The sequence below is a fragment of the Halyomorpha halys genome, unplaced genomic scaffold (assembly GCF_000696795.3).
Source record: "Halyomorpha halys isolate HHAL.00 unplaced genomic scaffold, Hhal_1.1 Scaffold1446.1, whole genome shotgun sequence".
Lineage (NCBI taxonomy): Eukaryota > Metazoa > Arthropoda > Insecta > Hemiptera > Pentatomidae > Halyomorpha > Halyomorpha halys.
This window is the reverse complement of record NW_027115726.1, coordinates 153142-160270: the sequence shown is the minus strand read 5'-3', so window position 1 is coordinate 160270 and position 7129 is coordinate 153142.

Genomic DNA, 7129 nt, shown 5'->3' with positions numbered 1-7129 from the left:
ATATCTCACATTTGTTTAATTACCTAATATGTCAAAATTACATTAAAAATCACAGTCAAATTATTTCTCTTTTATCACTATTTATACACTTTTATTATAACCTCACTTGTAACCTCCCTTTACTCAGTTTAAGCATTTAAAAAATTATTTATCATAATTACATTTTTGTCACTTTTTCTCTTTATTACATTAGTAAAAATCCTATCAAGGCTAACTGTAATTATCCATATATAACTTATCCTATATTATTTATAAGTTAATCTTACTTAATATCTCTGCATAATGTTGATTTAAATTCCTCGTATCTGTTTTGAAGTTTACTGTGTAATCAATATTTTCAGATATGTAAATGGCTTCCAGTATTTTCCTTTTGTATGTATTATTCTCTTTATGTAAAATGAGTGTATTTTCAAAATCAAAATTATGTTGGTTTTTGGTTGCATGTTGGACTAGTGCTGTTTTATTTGGATCCTTTTCTTTATTTTTCAAATCATTATTGTGTTGATAAATTCTGTCACCCAATAATTGCTTTGTCTCACCTATATATATAGCTGGACAATTTAAACAGGGAATTTTATATATTAATCCCGATTGATTCCTTGTATCAATTTTGTCCTTTATTTTACTATAATAGTTTGTTATTTTATTATTGGGTCTATGACTTAGGGAGTATTCATCAACATCGTAATCCTTAAATGATTTATATCCTCAGATAGTCCTTTAATGTAATTGCATCCATAAAATTTTTTATTTTTTACTTTATTATTTACTATTTCGTTTCCTGTTTTCTTTTTGATATTTTTAAGGTTAATTTCCCAAATTTTGTAGATTAATTTTTTTGGGTAAAAATTTTTTAGGAACATATTAATTATCTTATTTTTTATTATATGTAACCTACTATCATCTGTTATTTTAATTGCTTTTTTAATATAATTTACTAAAGGATGGTAAACTAAGATTTTTAGATATGTTGATGGTAAGACAAGGTGAGAATATAATCACAGAGTGGACAAAAAAAGAAACAAGTAGTGATTTAATATTGAATTATTATTCTTGCCACCCTTATCACATGAAATACAATGTAATAAATAATTATAGGATAATTTATATATGGATAATTACAGTTAGCCTTGATAGGATTTTTACTAATGTAATAAAGAGAAAAAGTGACAAAAATGTATGATAAATAATTTTTTAAATGCTTAAACTGAGTAAAGGGAGGTTACAAGTGAGGTTATAATAAAAGTGTATAAATAGTGATAAAAGAGAAATAATTTGACTGTGATTTTTAATGTAATTTTGACATATTAGGTAATTAAACAAATGTGAGATATACTGATTAACAAAAAATAAGTTACCTAATGGTTTTGATGTTGTTCATAGATATTAATGTTTTGACCTGGGCAGAATGGCCTGTATGGAGTTTTTTTAAATGGTTGGATATATGTCTCATAGTAATTTGAGGTAAGGTGAATTGTGAATTATAATGTTAAATAATTGAATTGATTGTAGGATCATACAAATAATGGAAACTTTTGTAATAGATTGTCCCTGAAGATGGCCGAATTGGCCGAAACGTTGGACGTGTGAATGAAATAAATGTTTTGAGACTATAATTTTAGATAGTGTTTTTGAATTATTTAGTAAAGTAAATTATATTTTTATTTAGATATTAAATAAAAAATATATATCCAAAATTACTCAGTTCCTTTTTTGAAAATTTTTAAAATGTTGAAATAACTCTTTTCAAAATTACCGATTAAATAAAAGCATAATTTTTTGAGGTAGTACAAATAGAAAACAACGATCGAAATAAGAATAAAAATATGGATTTTATGACTAATTTTGGCTTATATAACTCCACAGTGTATACTAAAATATAACATTAATATAATTAACACGGAATGTTTACCAAAAAATGTGTAACTGCAATTGTATATATATTCAAATCATCTGATACATGGGAACGATTCTGATTAACATTGATTACGCTAACAGTTTAACATGGGTACTAATTGCATGTGTGTGACGTACTAAAAGCTAACACGTAAATCAGTAGGGATGTATAATATTGTAGACATCAATCAAGTATTCCAGGAAACTGGCTGAATCAATAAATTATCTGAATTCTTATATTATATGTATATCACGTATTAAAATTAGAATAGTAAATAATTAGTCACAACAGTGTGATAAATAACTACAATATGTACAATAAAAGCCTACGCCACCCCCCATGGATCTTGGGTTCAATACTTCATAAGGAAGTGAGTTTCAAGAAAACGTTTCTACAAGTAGAATGAAAGGGTCATTATCAGGCTCAACCGCATTGGTTTACCTTGGTTAAAGATACCACCACTTAAGAGAACAGTTAAACCTCTTGGTCGAACAATGGCACGTATAAAAGAATAAATAATTATTTGTCACAACTGGACTCAAATTTGGGCCCAAATCGACATCACGCGATTTGTGCCATTTGAACAGCCTCTTAATACTTTTAAAAATTGTATTTAATCGGTTGTGTATCATAGATGCTAGGAATAATTTTTGTATTGCAATACTGGGATTATATTACCCTTGCTACTTAAAATTAGTACTCATTGGAATAAAACGGAGTTCCTATAATAAACTTTTCATTAATAAATCATTATCAAGTTTTGATTATCGACATGTTTTTTTAAAAATAAAATTGTATATAGTCTATCTTCATTAATCACGAAGTAATGCTTTGCAAATTAGTTAAACAAGATCAGTTGAATATAAAAAAAATAAATCAATTTACGATACGGAACCATATGTGAGCATTCATATTTATTCAGAGCTTGTTTAGAAATTTGCTACGCAAAAAAGTAGTCCATTAAATAATAACGAACACATTAAAGCTTAAGCCTACAGTCGTTTAATTTCCTCTAAAGCCTTTTATATTTTCCCATTTTGGGTTCATTGAAGATATGAAAAATTCTGATCGTAAAATTTCATTGAAATTCAAAATATAGGTACGATATTACAAATGATATATAGATTCAAAATTCAGGAAGTAGAATGTATTATCTTCATTATATTATTTCGATATTTTATATTTAATTTACTCTAATAAAAAAATAAATTTATATAGAAATCACTCAAAAATTCAATTTCATTTATATCATAATACATAAAATTAATCTGTCGTTCAACACCTTTTGGTAGTCAGTTATCGAGATACAACAGCGTTCCGGTTCGACCACCTCCATCATAAGTTGGTATGGACGTTAACACTAAAATATTTACGAAAAAATATATTAATTGTTAATTAAATCTACATATAGATATAATAATTATATCAATTAACCCTCTATATACATCTTCTGTCAATTTTTACATTGAGGAGATGGAATTGAGCCTGATATCCCTCTTTGACATAACTTTATGTATAAATAAGAGGGACATACAAAAACCCTGTTATTCATTCCAAATTATTAATTTATGCATCCAATATGTTCACCCGTTAAACCGCTATATGCAGGACTTGGCAGAATCCGTAACATGTAGAAGACATATTGTGAATTTCCCCTGAGTTTAGGATAGGGTCTACGTCAGTAAAGCAGCTAATGAAATATCCAAGAGTGTCGGATGGTCCATTTGGGATCGTTCTAGATAGACACTATTTTGGAATGAATATCTGTAATAATTTAACACAAAATATCATGGGAATTCTCCCTATATCCGGATCCTTAAAGGTTGTGGTAATACATGTTCGAAACGGAATTACATGTGCCTTTTCAATCTGCATGTGTATTAAAACAGAAAAAATAATTTTCTATGAGAAATGTCTTGAAAATCGAGAGAAAGGTTTCCCTAAAGATATAATACGTAAGCAAAATATAAGATAATAAGAATAAAGATTAATAATATAATAAAATAATAAATATAATAATAAATAATATAATAAAATAATCAAGTTGGCAAAATTACTTATGATTCAGCAAGCAAATAATAAATACAGACAGTAAGTAGGTAATCATTTTCCATTGATATGAATATTGAAGATATGAAAAATTAAAAGAGGTAACAAAAAATTAGAGAATAAGCTAAAGAAATATAAAATCGGTGGGAGTTGCAAATGGAAACATAAGGGGAAATGAATAAATTCTACAAGAAATATTTGAAAAAGAAATATGTTTTTTATTAAGAAGTTCAATATCTGTAAAAATGAATTCAGGAATATAAGGTTTTGATAATTGAAAATGGCAACGAAGAGATTAACCATGCATTGTGATAGATTTATTCAACTTGAATCGACATAAGTGGACACGGAAGATTACTATTGCAACAATATTATTATTTAAGTAATTATATAATTAAATAAAACTATCTGCAGAAGCCAAAGATTCCACCTATGACACGATTTATCAACCAGGATTTCCTTGCCTAGTGTTACCTTATTAACCTAATCGCCGGTCTAGTGTATCTTGGTTATTAGAAATCTACTCAAAATTAGTTTTTAGAAAGATTGGGTGTATTGTCTAGGTGTTTCATGGTTATCAGTTTACATAAAAAAAGAATGTTTAATAAAATAAACAGCAACTTATAATAATAAACTTATAATAATAAACTTATAAACATAAACCCAGAAAGATCTTTAACGTGTTGTACACGTTAAAGATCTTTCAGGGTTTAGTTCATAAAAGAATTTCGAACTAGATCAAAGTCAGTACTGAAATAAAGATGCTACTAGACTAGAGTAGGTGAAAGCTATAAGGAACTCGAGATGGAGTAATGAACAAAAAGTGAGTGAAACCTCGAATGCTCCCTATAATTATGGTACTACATATATGATTGTGTTATGTGAGGGGGGAAACAGGATATTAAGTAATAAGGTCAATTTATAGAAGATTTTCGAACTTTTTGGGGGGAATTTATATTGAAAGGTAAAACCAAAGACACTATAAAACTAATAATGCATTGAGCCGCAAGAAAAAATGCTAACAGACTCTTCAATATATCAAGCTGGGCCATAAAGAAAGGGAAGGCAACATAACATTTTTAAAAGGATTTGACTTTAGCCAAGAGGGAGGCCTTGGATAAAAAAGAGTTTCCCTCGCCCCGGAGGTGGTAGCAGGATTAGTCTTAAACTTTCATCGGCTCGGAATAATTATGAGAAAAACTTTAAGAATATACATACTTTGCTGGAAGTTGGTGGTGGGAAAAGTCCGTTTCTTCTGACCCCCATCGATCTCTTGGGATTTTAGGCCTGTAGAACCTCTCTGTAAATATATTTAAGGCTTCTTTCTCCTATCTCGGGCGACATTAATCTTTTACTTGAGTCTTTTACAGCGCCGTTGTTTGGAGGAATCGGGAAATCCGCTCTTCCTACTTGTGCTTTGTTAGGAGCTAAATACCCCAATTTATCTTCTCTAGGTCCCGACTCCATTAAATTCCATGAGATTACGGAGAGAAAAGAATTCGGTTGTTCTTTTTTCTAACTTTTTCAAGAAAAAAAAATTGGAAAAAGTAGTAAATACGGTTTTGTAAGTCAGAGACAAAACCACTATGTCCATTTTTCAGAGAAAAATATTATTTAAATTCATTGTGCTCTTTTTGAAAATTTAAGCAGAATTACTCTACCAAAAATATAATTTGAACAAAATTATTAAATCTGTACAATCAAAAAAATAGACAAAAGTAATGACATCACAATAATTAAAATTTAACAATTTACTGTGATTATGAATATATTTTCGAATTACTGGACCGATTTACGTACTTTTTTATTCAAAATGTTCGCTATCACCATGGGGAGGGTTAAAGATAATGAAATCCCCGAGTTCTCAAGCAAAAAAAAATTTTATGAAGAAAATAATGGTTTTTGGTTTGTACCTCGCTAGAAAGTATGCGTTTTTTTACGGTTATTGTACACAAATTGATTCGTCTCTTTCCGAGGAATAACAAAAAAGCATTACTAATTCTTTTAAACTATATTATATTTACGAAAAATCATAAAAACATATTGTGACTCGGTATAAAGTAGATCATTTTTTTTTTTAAGAAAAAAAGCATTTCATATTCGTTTTTAGTGTTGTCTCAAACTGCAAAATGCTATTTTTCAGGGAAATTGAAAAATGAAGATTTTTCACCTTAATTTGTCTGGATGATTATGATACATCCTCAAATATAGCAATTACGAAGCATTGCTGGGTCAGTTAGTTAATAAATAATTATAAAACTTACATCTTATTGTGTAGTATATGTTGTAGGGGAATGATCCAAATGGACATTTCCTAAAATCCCTAGTGCAGATGATTAATTCAGGGAACATGCTAAAAGAATAACTCGATGAAGTGATTTACCTGAAGAAAAAAGTAATTTGATCAAATCCCTTAACGGTTTTTGTTAAATTATGACATAACATTGTTTAGATATTAAAAATATTTATTTAGTAAACCACACATTATTAAAAGTGTTGCCGTAAAAAATTTAAAATAAAATGTAAAAAAAAAAAAAGGACCTGACAGTAAAAAAAGACACACATAGAAACATGAATTACCACAATTCAACTTGATTTAATAAAAATAAATCAACAATAATATTTATTAATTACATTTACCAAAAATCTTCAAAAATTTATTAAAAATGTCTTCTTTGTTTTTAAAAACACTTAAGTACCTTTTTGTTTATCTTCCGTGAATTCTTTAACTCACCATTTTTATCATCTTCCAGAGACATACATATTGATTTCAATTTATATACATTGCTTCTATTATTTTACGTTTAAGTATATTATTTACGGTTTTAATTTATTTTTCAAATCATAATAATCCCGTCAAACATTTTTTTAAATTTTATATTAAGATTTATAATTACTATTGTATTAGTTAATTCATTTTTTTTATTTTGATTTGTTTGCCCCATAGATAGAGTCATTAGGTTAAGATAATTTTTACAATTTAATAGGTAAATAAAAATGATCTTATGTTGTTAATAATAATCAAAAACTAATATAAATGACACATGTAACCTACAAACAGAAAAGAATATTAGCATACATCATATGAATACTATTTATTTTAAATTCTAAATGAATAATTACTATTAATAGCTAATATTACCCTACCATATATGATACAAAAGATTAATGATTTTGTGATTT